This window comes from Belonocnema kinseyi, chromosome 10 (genome assembly GCF_010883055.1).
Source record: "Belonocnema kinseyi isolate 2016_QV_RU_SX_M_011 chromosome 10, B_treatae_v1, whole genome shotgun sequence".
Lineage (NCBI taxonomy): Eukaryota > Metazoa > Arthropoda > Insecta > Hymenoptera > Cynipidae > Belonocnema > Belonocnema kinseyi.
This window is the reverse complement of record NC_046666.1, coordinates 10,501,541-10,515,034: the sequence shown is the minus strand read 5'-3', so window position 1 is coordinate 10,515,034 and position 13,494 is coordinate 10,501,541. Positions and strand designations below refer to the sequence as shown.

General features: G+C 23.8%; 1 protein-coding gene across 1 annotated transcript in view; it reads left to right on the top strand.

Annotated features, from left to right (window-relative positions):
- The first annotated feature begins 4,242 nt into the window (after positions 1 to 4,242).
- LOC117181418 overlaps positions 4,243 to 13,494 on the top strand; it is a 57,276-nt gene continuing 48,024 nt past the window's right edge. Inside the window, exons 1-2 of the mRNA XM_033374047.1 lie at positions 4,243 to 4,354; positions 4,533 to 4,664. The gene's annotated coding sequence lies outside the window, so the exon portion shown is untranslated. The remainder of the gene's footprint in view (positions 4,355 to 4,532; positions 4,665 to 13,494) is intronic.

Here is a 13,494-nt window from a genome sequence, read left to right as displayed (position 1 = left end):
GGTGTTACGTCCAGGCGCTGCAATCGTTAAATTGTCTCATAGAGCTGCGCACTGATACGTTGAGTTTAAGGATTCGTAACCTGTCATTGAGTGGTTGAAACCACCAACCGCGAGAATAAGTCAGGTTTAAAACTGAAATTACTGAACACACTGTTAAGTTAGATAAATATAAATGTTTTATTCAATTCACAAATCATCAATTACTAATTCTTGATGAACAATGTATTCTTCGATACCGTCACGGGTATAAACGATAATTATAATATAGTGAAGTTCGTGATAGACTCGGCAAATTTGAAACGGCTCAGATTGATTATTGGAAAACGCTTCAATGAGATCGAATAACTCTGGATCCGGATTAGACATTTTTCCGAATATTTAGTCCGTTGAATTTTTTTAAAAATAAATAATTATATTAAATAATATAAATAAATAATAAAATAAATAAAAAATAAATAAAAAAAATAAATAAATAAAATTATTAATTATTGAGATTAATCGCGCACAAGTAGTCTTAGCATCCTGTTTTATCGTCAGAGCCGATCGCACACGTGCATTTCTTAGTCACAAATTGAGGTTAGGTTGCCTCAGTATTGCTTTTAAAGATTTTCTAAGTCCGAAAATAATAAAATATTCGAGAGACAAGTTTCACAGGTTTAACGTGTGAAAGAGCGCGCCGAAATACAAAAATTTTGACGTTTTCGTGCTCTGCGGCTATTTTTATAAGCATCATTTTGGGAGGTACTTATCCCTACTTTCTAACGCTGAATCAATCGCATTTCTAAGGTCGCATGATTTCATGGGCGGATGCACGCCTATTAAGTTTAAGTGACCGTTTTCGTGTCCGAAAGTCCTAAGTTAGTTCTTTTGTAGCGTCTGGCTAGCGCCAGACCCCATTTATTATGCTAATAATATCTCAGTGACTCATACTTATGACCTTGAATTCACCTTGAAATGTGAAATCGCTTAGCTATACAGCGGAAACGAAATGAAAATAAAGTTCTACATATTGTTTACAATTAATTTCTTCTTTCCGCAATTATTCTATTTTTGAATTAATATTCATAATTAAGGTTAACTAATTTAAACATTTGCTCAGTTCTTATATGTTTTCAAGATTGCTTCAAGCTTTTTGAACTTTCCCGCCAGAGAATTTACTTTGTCAAGAGAGTATTTAGTCAAAGGGTCCCTGCACTCTAGATATTTAGTTCCCAAAACGGTTAACTGTTACATCTCCAGCGCTGTTGTCGATTTGAAGACTTGTAGATTTTGATCTGTTGTATCCTGGATTCGTTGCCGACGTTGAATTATAAAAATCACTAACGGCGCGAACTGGTCGAGGTTCAAATAACAGACACAACACAATAATTTAGAGAACAAATCAATTGTTTTTATTTAACTTGAATTTAAATATTGAAGATCCTTTTATGAAGATTAAATGTCCTATTCCGTCGCCGAGAACAGTTTGTTTACATAAATAAGATTTCGTTCAGGTTTGACATTTTTAAGGTTTTATCTAATTAAAACAATTTTAATGAAATGGTTTCTATTCTCACTTCACTTAAAATTTAGTTTGACTGAAGTCGACCTCGGCGAACCGCACCGAATTACCAGAGTAAATAAAGTTTTTTGGACTTGAATTTCGATTAAAAATTTAGGAGAAAAATATTCTAAGTCCAATTTTCATAATTCAGAGAGCAAGTGTCGCAGATTTTTTATTTGAAATACAAACGGAGAGACGCAAATACCTAAGCTTTTTATATGTTCTTGCATATACTTATAACCTCGGTTTTTACAAAAAAAAGGGTAGGAATTGTCCCTCTAGCCAATATAGAATTGCTGACGTCACATAATCTAATGTTAAATTAACCTATCATGATGAGGTGCGTTAAGCGCTGCCCTTATATTTCAAGCTAAAATAATGAGATTCTAATTCTCAGAAACGTATTTTTACGATTCTCGTCGATTGACGTTTTTCTGTCAAATCGCGTTATAGAACATAATTTACGGCGTCTGAGGGGTGTCTTGTCGCTTCAAACTTGACATGGAACATAATTTATGTATGTTCGCGGTTGAGATCACACGCGCGGTAGTCGGAGATCGCGCGTGTCGACCTATTTGGATTGATAGATCCATATATACATATGCATATATAGATCTGAGTGTACATAGCTATTTAAATGCTAACTTCTGATCCTTTACAACTAGCTATTAGAATTTATTAATTCGAGGTACAGAGAGGAGTTGTCATGTAATTTCCTATTGTCAATCATAATTAATAATTATTATTTTTGATAATAACGATCTATTTAAATTTCTAAATATACTGAATGTCTTGTATCATTTGAATTATTTCAAATGTTTACCACTCTTAAAACTATTAACTGGTGAGTACTCAGTAATAGGGTGCTAGCGCCCTGACATACTTGTTCTAAAACAACGCATGCTGTTACAGCACACCGTTACAGTGGACTGGTTCATGATCTAACAAATACATGGTCTAGCCACGCGCAAGTAAAAAAAACCGAACCAATAAGGACCCACCGCTTAATTTCTCCATCTTGGATAAGAAAGGCGGCAAACGTAAGGGATTTTAAAATGCAAAATGTAAGAATAAAAATTTCTTGTACTTTTCAGGTGTATAAATATTTGAATCCTTATAACATGTATTATAATAATGTTGAAGATCGTTAAAGGAAAATACGCATTAACTACAATTTTAGGTTATGTGTTTTATAACTTCTTTCTGCTGACAAAAAATGACGTATCTGTGTCAAATAAAATGAAATTGAAGTCAAGTGGGAAAATTCTGACTAAGGAAAGTTATATAATTCAGTGCAGGTTGGCCGCTGGACCGGGAAACCTGGAAAACCGGGAAATTGCAGTGAATTTATTTTTTGACCGCGAATGTTACAAAATTTGTATAAGAAAAATGTTGTCCAACTTTCATTTCAACCGTTTTAATTGTGATTTTTATATATTATTATACCATTTAGTTTAGAATGCTTAATTCAAAAATCTGTCACTTAAAAAATTTTCAGTTAAATTTGTTTATTTTTCAGCATATATTTTAATTCAAGAATTTAAAAATGCAGTTTTTGAGGTTAAAAAAATTAAAATTTACAAGTTTTTAAAATCGAAGATTCTTTTTATAAAGAACTAGGTGGCCGTCGGGCTGGGAAACCGAGAATTTTACGAATTTTCAGAAGAGAAATCTGCCCAAGCTATATTTTAACAATTTTAAAAATAATTAAAGTACAGTTTTGAGGATTTAAACAATTAAAAATTAAAAGTATTTGAAGCTGAAAATTTTTGATAAAAAACAGTTTTATTTTATCAACTGTAAATATTAAATAAATAAATAATTTTAAAAATGGATCTGTACTCATAATTTATCAATAATATATTTTTCATTCATAGTTTCAGGTATTCCTTTATATATTTTTTTATATTAAATTCAATCAATAAATTTATTAATATATTACTTCTATTAATGTTTTCAGCCATTAAAAAATGTAAACGTGCGTTTGACTATTTTCCACTTAAAAATAAATCCATAATAATATAGTCATAATTAAACGTTTTTAATAAATTAAAAATATTGTGAGTCTAAATTATTTAATTTTTAACCCATTTAATTTGAAATTTCTTAATGTAAATAAAAGAATAAGTATTTAATATTTAGCAATATTTCACTGTTGATTTAAGGCGAGTAAATTTAAACCAAATATTAAAAAGAAATCAATTTGAAACTGAATTGTTTTACATAGAAAGCTTTGAATCTTTAGATTTTCAAAGAACTTTTGATTTTTAGGCGTAACAATTTTAATTGTTCTATTTAAAAAGTATTTAATTTATAAGTGAAATTGTTAAATTTTGGTGCATAAATAACAATTGAACACTTATTATTTATAGACAAAATTTTAGTAATTTTAAGAGATATGTCGAAGTTTTGAAAAGATTCAAAATTAATGACAAGCTTCGAATTATTTTCAGTAATTTAAATGAAGTGTTTTAATTGATTTTCCTATCAGTTCGCCCTACAGTCTTACGCGTCAAACTCAAACTGCGCGGTCAAACTAACAAAATGGTGAAATTAAGCGGTTGCGTTACTTGAACGAAACAGGACCCTCAAGTGGCTAGACCATGTATTTGTTAGATCATGGGCTGGTCTTTAGCGACGTGACACCTTACGCAAATATATTCGCCTTAAGGTTTTTTGTTCCATGGTTGCATACATGTGTAGCAGCAACAAGAAATACATGGCTGCCTCTTTGGCTATCTCGTAGATTTTTGTCGAAACGATTAACGTAGATTCGTGTGGAAGTTTTAAAATAGCAATAATAAACTCAAGGTAAGGTCTGCGCGTCCATTAATTTTACAACTTGAAACAAACTCTCTTCTTTGCTCACGACTCTATTAAATAAGCAAGCTTTTCAATCGTAAATATTATAACTGCACCTCGTTTCGACTTTGCCGTGTAAACATTGAGTCGACTCGGCATTTGAAAAACTTCTTTTCTCCCCTTCAAGGAATTCCACTGGAGTGTGAAAACTCTTCAAATTACTCGGCCACGTGTAACTGAAACGTGCCGGAACCTCCAAAGGGTATCGGATGTGATTTTAACTCGCCGTTTTTGATTATGGACTCTGCTTGGTATTGCGGTGAGTATTCCACTGGTCTGCCATTCAGTCATTTCTCGCCTAGTCGACTCGCAATCCTCAAAATATTCCAGGGAAACATTTTTAACACAGAATCCATTAGTTTTTTCAATAAATTCGGTACTCCAAGTCGCCTCAATTCTTCAATTTATTATTTTCGCCATTTCATAAACTGTCCCTTTGCCTGTGGACTTTAATGACTAGGCTAAACACTATTATTTTCCTCTCAGATAAAACTCGAACGAAGCGAAACTCCCTTAATCACAAAATTTTTATCTCAATCTTATCAGAAATTATTTCTTGTGAAATATTTTTGTTAAATAACTTTTTTTTTGGGGTTCAATTTTGACTTTGGAATTGGAACTAAAATTTTTCTGATGGTATAATGTTTTTCAAAAATATTAGGTAACGCCACGTAAGGTAAAACAGCGTTTCCAGCGATTTTGAAAACCTGGATTTTTTTTAAATCTTTAAAATTAATTTTTTTTTACGGGGAATTTAATTTTAAAAAATGAGAATTTACTTTTGATCGCAGAAAAATTCAAGTTTTCATTATTTTAATCATTTTTAAAAATTTAGAAATGTGATTTCTTTTTTAAGAACTGCACTTAAATTACGCAACAGTGAACTTATTTTTTGACTGGAAATTTTACTAAACTTTTAGAATAAAATTTTTTTCCTACTTTGATTTCAGCCGTTTTTTAAAAATAATTTTTCAAATTGTGATTTTTAAAATGATTATATCATTTAGTTTAGAATACTTAATTCGAAAAATTTTATATTTTTTAATTTTCAATTCAAAGAATTTTAAAATTCAGTTTTAAAGACTTAAAAAATTAGAAGTTTTTAAAATCGAAGTTTTTTTTATAAGAAACCGGGAATTTCCGATAATTTTATTTTAAGTCAAAATTTTCATAATTCATCAATAATATATTTTTAATTCAGAGTTTCAGGTCTTCCTTTATATTATTTTTTATATTAAATTTAATAAATAAATTTATTAATATATTGTTTCTATTAATTGTTTTAGCCATTAAAAAATGTTTTATTATTTTCAACTTGAAAATAAATCCATAATAATATAGACATAATTAAAGATTTTTATTAAATTAAAAATATTCTGAGCCTAAATTATTTAATTTTTATCAATGTGAAAAAAGAATGAGTATTTAATATTTAAAAGTTCTGAAAAGATAAAAAATTAATTAAAAACTTGGAATGATTTTAAGTAAATTTAACGAAGTGTTTTACAATTTTTTTCAGAACTTCTAAATATATTTTGAAGTCTTTCACAATTCTGAAAAAAATTCTAAATTTTTTGTTTGAAATCTGCAAAATCTACATTTTATTTTAAATTCAGTTTTAAGTATTTGAAATTATTTCAAGTTCTAAATTTAATTCGAAACTTTTTAAAACTTTTAAATATCTCTTCAAATTACTCTAATATTTTAACAAATAATAAGTGTTCTATTGTTATTTATAAATTCAATTTTTTTTATTTTGATTTGCAGGATTTTCTAAAAATTATAGAAAAAATTCCAATTCATTGTGAAATATATTTAAAAGTTTCGAAAAAAAATTCATAAATTTTCAACACACTAGTTGAATTTAAAACCTAAAAAGATAAATTTCCAACAAAAAAGTGTCACAGTTTATATTTAAATAAAAAAATTAAATTAATAGAAAAATTGTTTTTCAACCAAAAAGACGAATTTTCAACAAAAATTTGAATTTTGAAACAAACAATTTGACTTTCCAGCAAAAAATTATTTTCCCACGAAACTGATGCATTTTTATTCAACAAAAATAACATTTAAAACAAAAAATTATTTTTCCACCAAAAAATAAGAATTTTTAACTGAAAATAACTAATCTTTAGAAAATTTAAGTAAAATAATGCATTTTTAATGAAAACAAAAAATTTATTAATATAAAATATAACTTTTTAACAAAATACTTGAATTTTCAACACAATAATTAAATTTTCAATATAGTAGTTGAATTTACAACCTAAAAAGATAAATTTCCAAGAAATAATAAATATTTATATATAATATATAAATATTATATATTAATCAATTTAAAAAAAATGGAAAAGTTACATTTTCAGTTAAAAAATTAATTTTAAACGAAAAAAAAGGCTTTTCTACTTATCAGTTAAATTTTCAACCAGATAAAAGTCTTCAATAAAAAAATTAATTTTGACCAATGTAGTTGAATTTTCAATTCAATAAGTTTATTTTTCAACAAAATAGTAAAAATTTCAAGTAAAAAGATAAATTTAGAAAAATATAATAAGAAAAATAATCGAGATTTTCCTGTAATTTTTGAAAATCGAGAAAATTAAATCAAATCCTTAAAATATTTTATGTTCTTTTTATATAATTTTTTATATCTTAAAATATTTTTAAACTTTCTGCTGCAATAATTTTTCAAAGTGAAAAATCATTTTCAATTTTCCTAAGAGTCTTGAAAAATTTTTTTATTTTTTTGAAAGCTTTCACAATTGTTAAAAAAATTCCAAATTTTTTGTTTGAAATCTGGAAAAATGTAAATTTTATTTTAAATTCGGTTGTAACTATTTGAAATTATTTCAAGTTCTAAATTTAATTCGAATCTTTTTCAAACTTCTAAATATCTCTTAAAATTACTCTATTTTTACGAATAATAAGTGTTCTATTGTTATTTATAAATTCAAGTTTTTTTTTTAATTTGTAGGGTTTTCTAAAAATTATAGAAAAAATTCAAAAATTCTTTTGAATTTGGAAAAATTTTAAACCACTTCTAGATTTCTCAAGATAATTAAAGAATTTTATTAAATTTGAAATATTGTTTCAGTCTAAAATGTTTCATTTTTATTTATTTACAATTATTTAATATTTAGCAAAATTTGGCTCTTTATTTAAAACGATTAAATTAAAACCAAATATTTGAAAGTATACAAATTGAAACTGAATTATTTGACATGGAAAACCTTAAATCGTTAAAATTTCGAAGAAATTTTAAACTCTGTTACAATTTTAATTGTTATTTTCAAAAGATTTTTTATTTATAAGTGAAATAGTTAATTTCTGATATATAAATAACAATTGAACATTTATTATTTTCAGAAATAATTGGAGTAATTTTAAGAAATATTTAGAAGTTTTGAAAAGATTCAAGATTATTTTAAAACATTTAAAATGGTTTTAAACAATTTAACGAAGTATCTGTACCGAAAAAATTCGGCTATTTGTACTGAAATTTCGGTGCAAATGGCAACAGTCTGATTTTTAAAAAATATAAATTTTTGCAAATTAAAAAAAAAATAAATAAAATTAGAAGCTTTTTAAGCAGGGCTTTAAAAGAATCAAAAAACATTTTCTTGAGATTCCTAAGAAAATGGAAAATGATTTTTCATTATGAAAAATTATTTTAAGAGAATATTTAAAAAGATTTCCAAAATTGTCAAAAAAGAATCTGGAAAATTTCAATCATTTTTTAATTTTTTATTCGCAGGATTTTCTCAAAATCGGAGAAAAAATTCGATTCATTTTAACAGATATTTAAAAGTTCGAAAAAAATTTCAAAAATAATTTTAAATTTGAAAAATGTAAAACAATTTTTTAGATTTCTCAAGATTTTGAAATACAATGTTGAAACTTTTCAAGGGTGTTTACACTATTTAAGATGAAAATAATTTAAGAAATGTGCAGTTTTTAAAAATTGAAAATTCGATTTTTTTCGTATAAACTTATTTTTTGTATAAAAAAAATTCTTATTTTGGTCTTTAAAAGTAAACTAGAATCTTTTACCGATGAAAATTCAACTATTAAAAAAAATAATAATAAAAATTCATCTTTTTTAACAAAAATTTCATATTTTTTGGATAAAAATGCAGCTATTTGGTAAAGAATTCATCAATTTTGTTAAAGTAATCCTTTTTGGTTAAAAATTCGTCTTCTGGGATTAAAAAATCAATTTTTTATTAGAAACTTATTTCCTGTTTAAAAATTCATATTTTGAACGTGAAAAGTCAACTTAAATTTTTTTTTGTGAAGAATTTATTTTATTTCCTAAAGATTTATATTTTTAGTTCAAATATCATCTCTTTGGTTGAAAGTTTAACTGTTCAGACGAAAAGCCTGTTTTTTGTTTTAAAAATTTTCTTGAAAATTCGTCTTTTTGATTTTAAAATTCTTTTTTTTTTATAAATTTTATTTTTGATCAAAATATAAACTATGACCCATTTTTATTTTTTATTTATCCATTTAGGACGAAAATTCATAAACTGAATTCTTTTTAAAATGAAATCTTTTCGGATGAAAATTTAACTATTTTTTAAAATATTAAAAAATTTTTTTTTTAAATTCACCTGCTTTAGTAGAATTTTCATTTTTTTTTTTTATATAAAAGTGCAACTATTTGGTAGAGCATTCAACTATTTTGTTAAAAATGCATCCTTTGCAATTGAAAAAAAACTTCTTTTGGGATTGAAAAATCAATTTTTTTTCTTAAAAACTTCTTTTTTGTGAAAGAAAATGCATAATTCTGTCTTCAAAAGTCAACTTAAATCTTTTTCCGATGAAAATTTAACTGTTAAATTTTTTTTGAATTTAAATTCATCTATTTTGAAAGAAATGTCATTTTTTTAAATAAAAATTCAACTGTTTGGTAGATAATAATTTTTTGATTAATTTTGATTTAGGAATTGAAACTAAAATTGTTCTGATAGTATAATATTTTTCAAAAATATTAGGTAATGCCTCATAAGATAAAAGAGGATTTCCAGCGATTTTGAAAACCTGGAATTTTTTTAAACCTTGAAAGCCTGAAAATCTTGAATTTTTCACGAGAATCTTGAATTAAATTTTTGTTCTCACTTTTAAACAATTATTTTATTAAAAATGCGAAAAGTTATTTAAATATTTTAGTCTATTGCAGGGTATTTGCTGAACTGAGAAACCGGGAAATGAGAGTAAATATATTTTTTGACGCGGAATTTAATTTTAAAAAACGTAAATTTAATTTTTATCGCAGAAAAATTCAATTTTTCATTATTTTAATTTTTTTTCAGTTTAGAAAAGTAATTTTTCCAAATTCGCAAAAAATTTCTCCCGAAGATTATGTTTTTAGTCTTAAAATTTATTATTTGGTTGCAAATTTAACAATTTTCTGAAAAAGACATCCATTTTACTTGTAAATTCATTTTGTTAGAATTTTTTTATTTTTTTGACAAAAATTCAACGTTTTTGTTTAAAAAAATCGTCTTTTTGGATTGAAAATTTTATTTTTTCGTAGAAACTTATTTCTTGTTTAAAAATTCATATTTTGGTCTTTAAAAGTCAATTAGACTTTTTTTTTTATAAAAATTCAACTATTAAAAAAAAAATAAATCAAAATTAATCTTTTTTAAAAGAAATGTAATTTTTTTTATAAAAATGCAACTATTTGGTAGAGAAATAAACAATTTTGTTAAAAAGTCTTCTTTTTTTTTTTAATTTATATTTTTGAATTGAAAATTCAATTTTTTCGTTGAAACTTATTTCTTATTTAAAATTTCATATTTTGATCATGAATAATCAACGTAAATCTTTTTAGACGAAAATTCTACAAAAAAAATGCAAATGAAAATTCATCAGTTTGAGTACAAAATTAATTTTTTTTGTTGATAAAAATGCAACTATTTGGTAGAGAATTTAACTATTTTGTTAAAATTTCATCCTTTTTTTGTTGAAAAAAATCGTCTTTTTGGATTGAAAATTCAATTTTTTTCGTAGAAACTTATTTTTTGTTGAAAAAATTAATATTTTGGTCTTTAAAAGTCAACTAGAATCTTTTTCCGATGAAAATTCAACCATTAAAAACAAAATTTTAATAAAAGTTCTTTTTTTAAGAGAAATTAAATTTTTTGTTGACAAAAATGCAACAATATGTTTCTTACTCTTTTTTATTATTTATTTTATTATTTTATTACTTTATTTTTATTATTATTTATCTTTTTTATTATTTATTATATTATATTTTTATTATTTTTATTATTTTAAATTATTTATCGTTTTTATTTAAAAATTCATTTGGTTTAGTAGAAATATAATTTTTTTTAAATGGAAATGCAATTTTTTGTTTAAAAATTCTTCTTCTTTGCTTGAGTATACAACTATTTGGTTTGAAAGATTTGGTTGAATCGCTTTGTTAAGAAATCATTATATTTCTTAAAGATTTATATTTTTAGTTGAAAAATCAACTCTTCAGTTGAAAGTTTAACTGTTTTGTTAAAAAAGAATCTTTCTTAATTGATAATTTAACTAATTTAATAAAAGTTAAATTACTTTTTTTTTAAATTGTTTTTTTTTATTTTTTGTTTTAATATTAATTGTTTAACTGAAAATATAAATTTTCCATTTTTTAGGACTGATCTTTTTTAGTTGGAAATCCTTCTTTTTTAGTAAATAAATAATTTTCTTGGTTTGAAATTTCATATGTGTTTGGTAAAAAAGCGTTAGTTTCGTTCAAAAATTTATATAAACTTTATTTCTTTTTTGAGTGAAAAATCTTTATTATTTCAAAATTCGTCTTTATGGGTTTAAAATTATTTTGTTGTTTTTGTATAAATTTCATTTTTGATTGAATTATAAACTATGATGCTTTTTTTGTTTGGAATTTATACTTTTAGGTTAAAAATTGAACTTTTTTGTTTAAAATTCGTATTTTTTTCTTGAAAAGTTTATTGAAATCTTTTTTGAATGAAAATTCAACTCTTTTTTGAAAAATTGTCTTTTTGTTTAAAAAATTCACCGGTTTTAGTAAAATTTTCATTTTTTTTTTATAAAAATGCAACTGTTTGTTTGAACATTTATCAATTTTCTTAAAAAGAAATCATTTTTGATTGCAAATTCAACTGTTTCTTTTTCATTCCGTTTTTTTTTGGGTTAAAAATTCAAACTCTTGGTACAAAATTAACCTTTTGTTTTGTTTCAAATTAATATTTTGTTGCTAATAAATCAACTGAGCTCCTTCTTGAATGAAAACTTTTCTGAAAATTTGTATTTTTGATTTAAAAGTTCACCTGTTTTAGTAAAAATTTTCATTTTTCTTGGACAAAATGCAACTATTTGTTTGAAAATTTAACAATCTTGTTAAAAAGTCATGCTTTTTTTTTAAATTAAAAATTCATCTGTTTTAATAGACATTTGATTTTCCTTGGATAAAAATTGGTTGAAAATTCGTCTTTTTGGCCTGAAAATTAAATTTTTTCGTAGAAACTTATTTCTTGTTCAAAAATTTATATTTTGAATTTGAAAAGTCGACTAGAATCTTTTTTGCTTGAAAATTCAACTATTGTTTTTTAAATATATCATTTTGATTAAAAAAAGTGTCATAATTTATATTTCAATTTAAAAGAAATGAAATTTACCACAAAAAAAATTTTAAACCAAAAAGACGAATTTTCAACAAATAAAGTTTTTTGATCAAAAAGAAATGTAAGTTTATCTAAATTGTTGAACCTAAACCCAAAAAACGAATTTTCTCTATAAAAATTTAATTTTGAAACCAAAATATGGCAACAAATATGAAATTTCAAAACCAAAAAAATTATTTTTTTTTTACTTAAAAAGGAGAATTTATAACTAAAAAATATCGATGTTCAAAAATGTAAAAGTTAAATTTTCAGTTAAAAAATTAATTTTAAACCAATGAAAAGGCATTTCGACTAAAAAGTGAAATTTTCAACCAGACATAAGGCTTAAATCGAAAAAATTAATTTTAACAATGCAGTTTAACTTTTACCAAAGTAATTAAACTATCAATTAAAAATGATTTTTTTTTTTTAATTAAACATTTAAACTTTCAACTAATTATCGGTTAAAAGAGATTTCATTTTACTTTTTACGATCAAAATATGAATTAAAAAAAAAAATAAGTTTCTACGAAAAAAAAGGAGTTTTCAATCCAAAAATACGAATTTTTTCAACCCGAAATGTTGAATTTTTAACAAAATAATTGAATTTTCTACCAAATAGTTGCATTGTCATCGAAAAAAAAATAATAAATCTCTTTTAATTAAGAGAAATTTAATCTATTTTGGATAATAATTCAACTATTTGGTTGAGAATTCAAGAATTTTGTGTCATCCTTTTTGGTTATAAAAAAAAATTTTAATAAAATTTATGTTTAAATAGTTGAATTTGTATAGGAAAAATATATCAGTTGTTTTTTAAAGATCAAAATATACATTTTTGAACAAAAAATAAGTGTCTACGCAAAAAAATTGAATTTTTAATAAAAAAAGACGAATTTTTTTCAACCAAAAAGGATTAATTTTTTTTTAAATAGTTGAATGCTCTACCAAACATTTGCATTTTTTTTTACAAAAAGTAAATTTTCTACATATCATTTTTTCCGGCAAAACATCCTCTACAACTCGACTGTTTCGAATTTTAAAAATAACTAATCATAAAATATAATTATTAGGTTAAAAAATGTTTTCCAAAAAAAAAAAAAATTGTTATAACAATTTCAGCCATAGAAAAAATTACTTTCTAAATCGGAAAAATTTAATAAAAAAAATATATGGTTAAAATTTATGTTTTTTTTTTTGGCGAATTTTAACATTTTCCATAAAAATAATGTTTTTTATTTGAAATAACATTATTTATAATATTTTAAAAAAAATTTTTAACCCAAAAAGGTGAATGAAAAAAAACAATGGAATGTAACTCGAAAATATTTCATTTTCAAAATTTTTTATTTTAGATTTTTAATTTGTAGGCATATCTTTTAGCTTACAGAATTTAAAAATTGATAAGCGTTTAAAATTAAAGATTTATGATAAGAAAAAACATTTTTATAT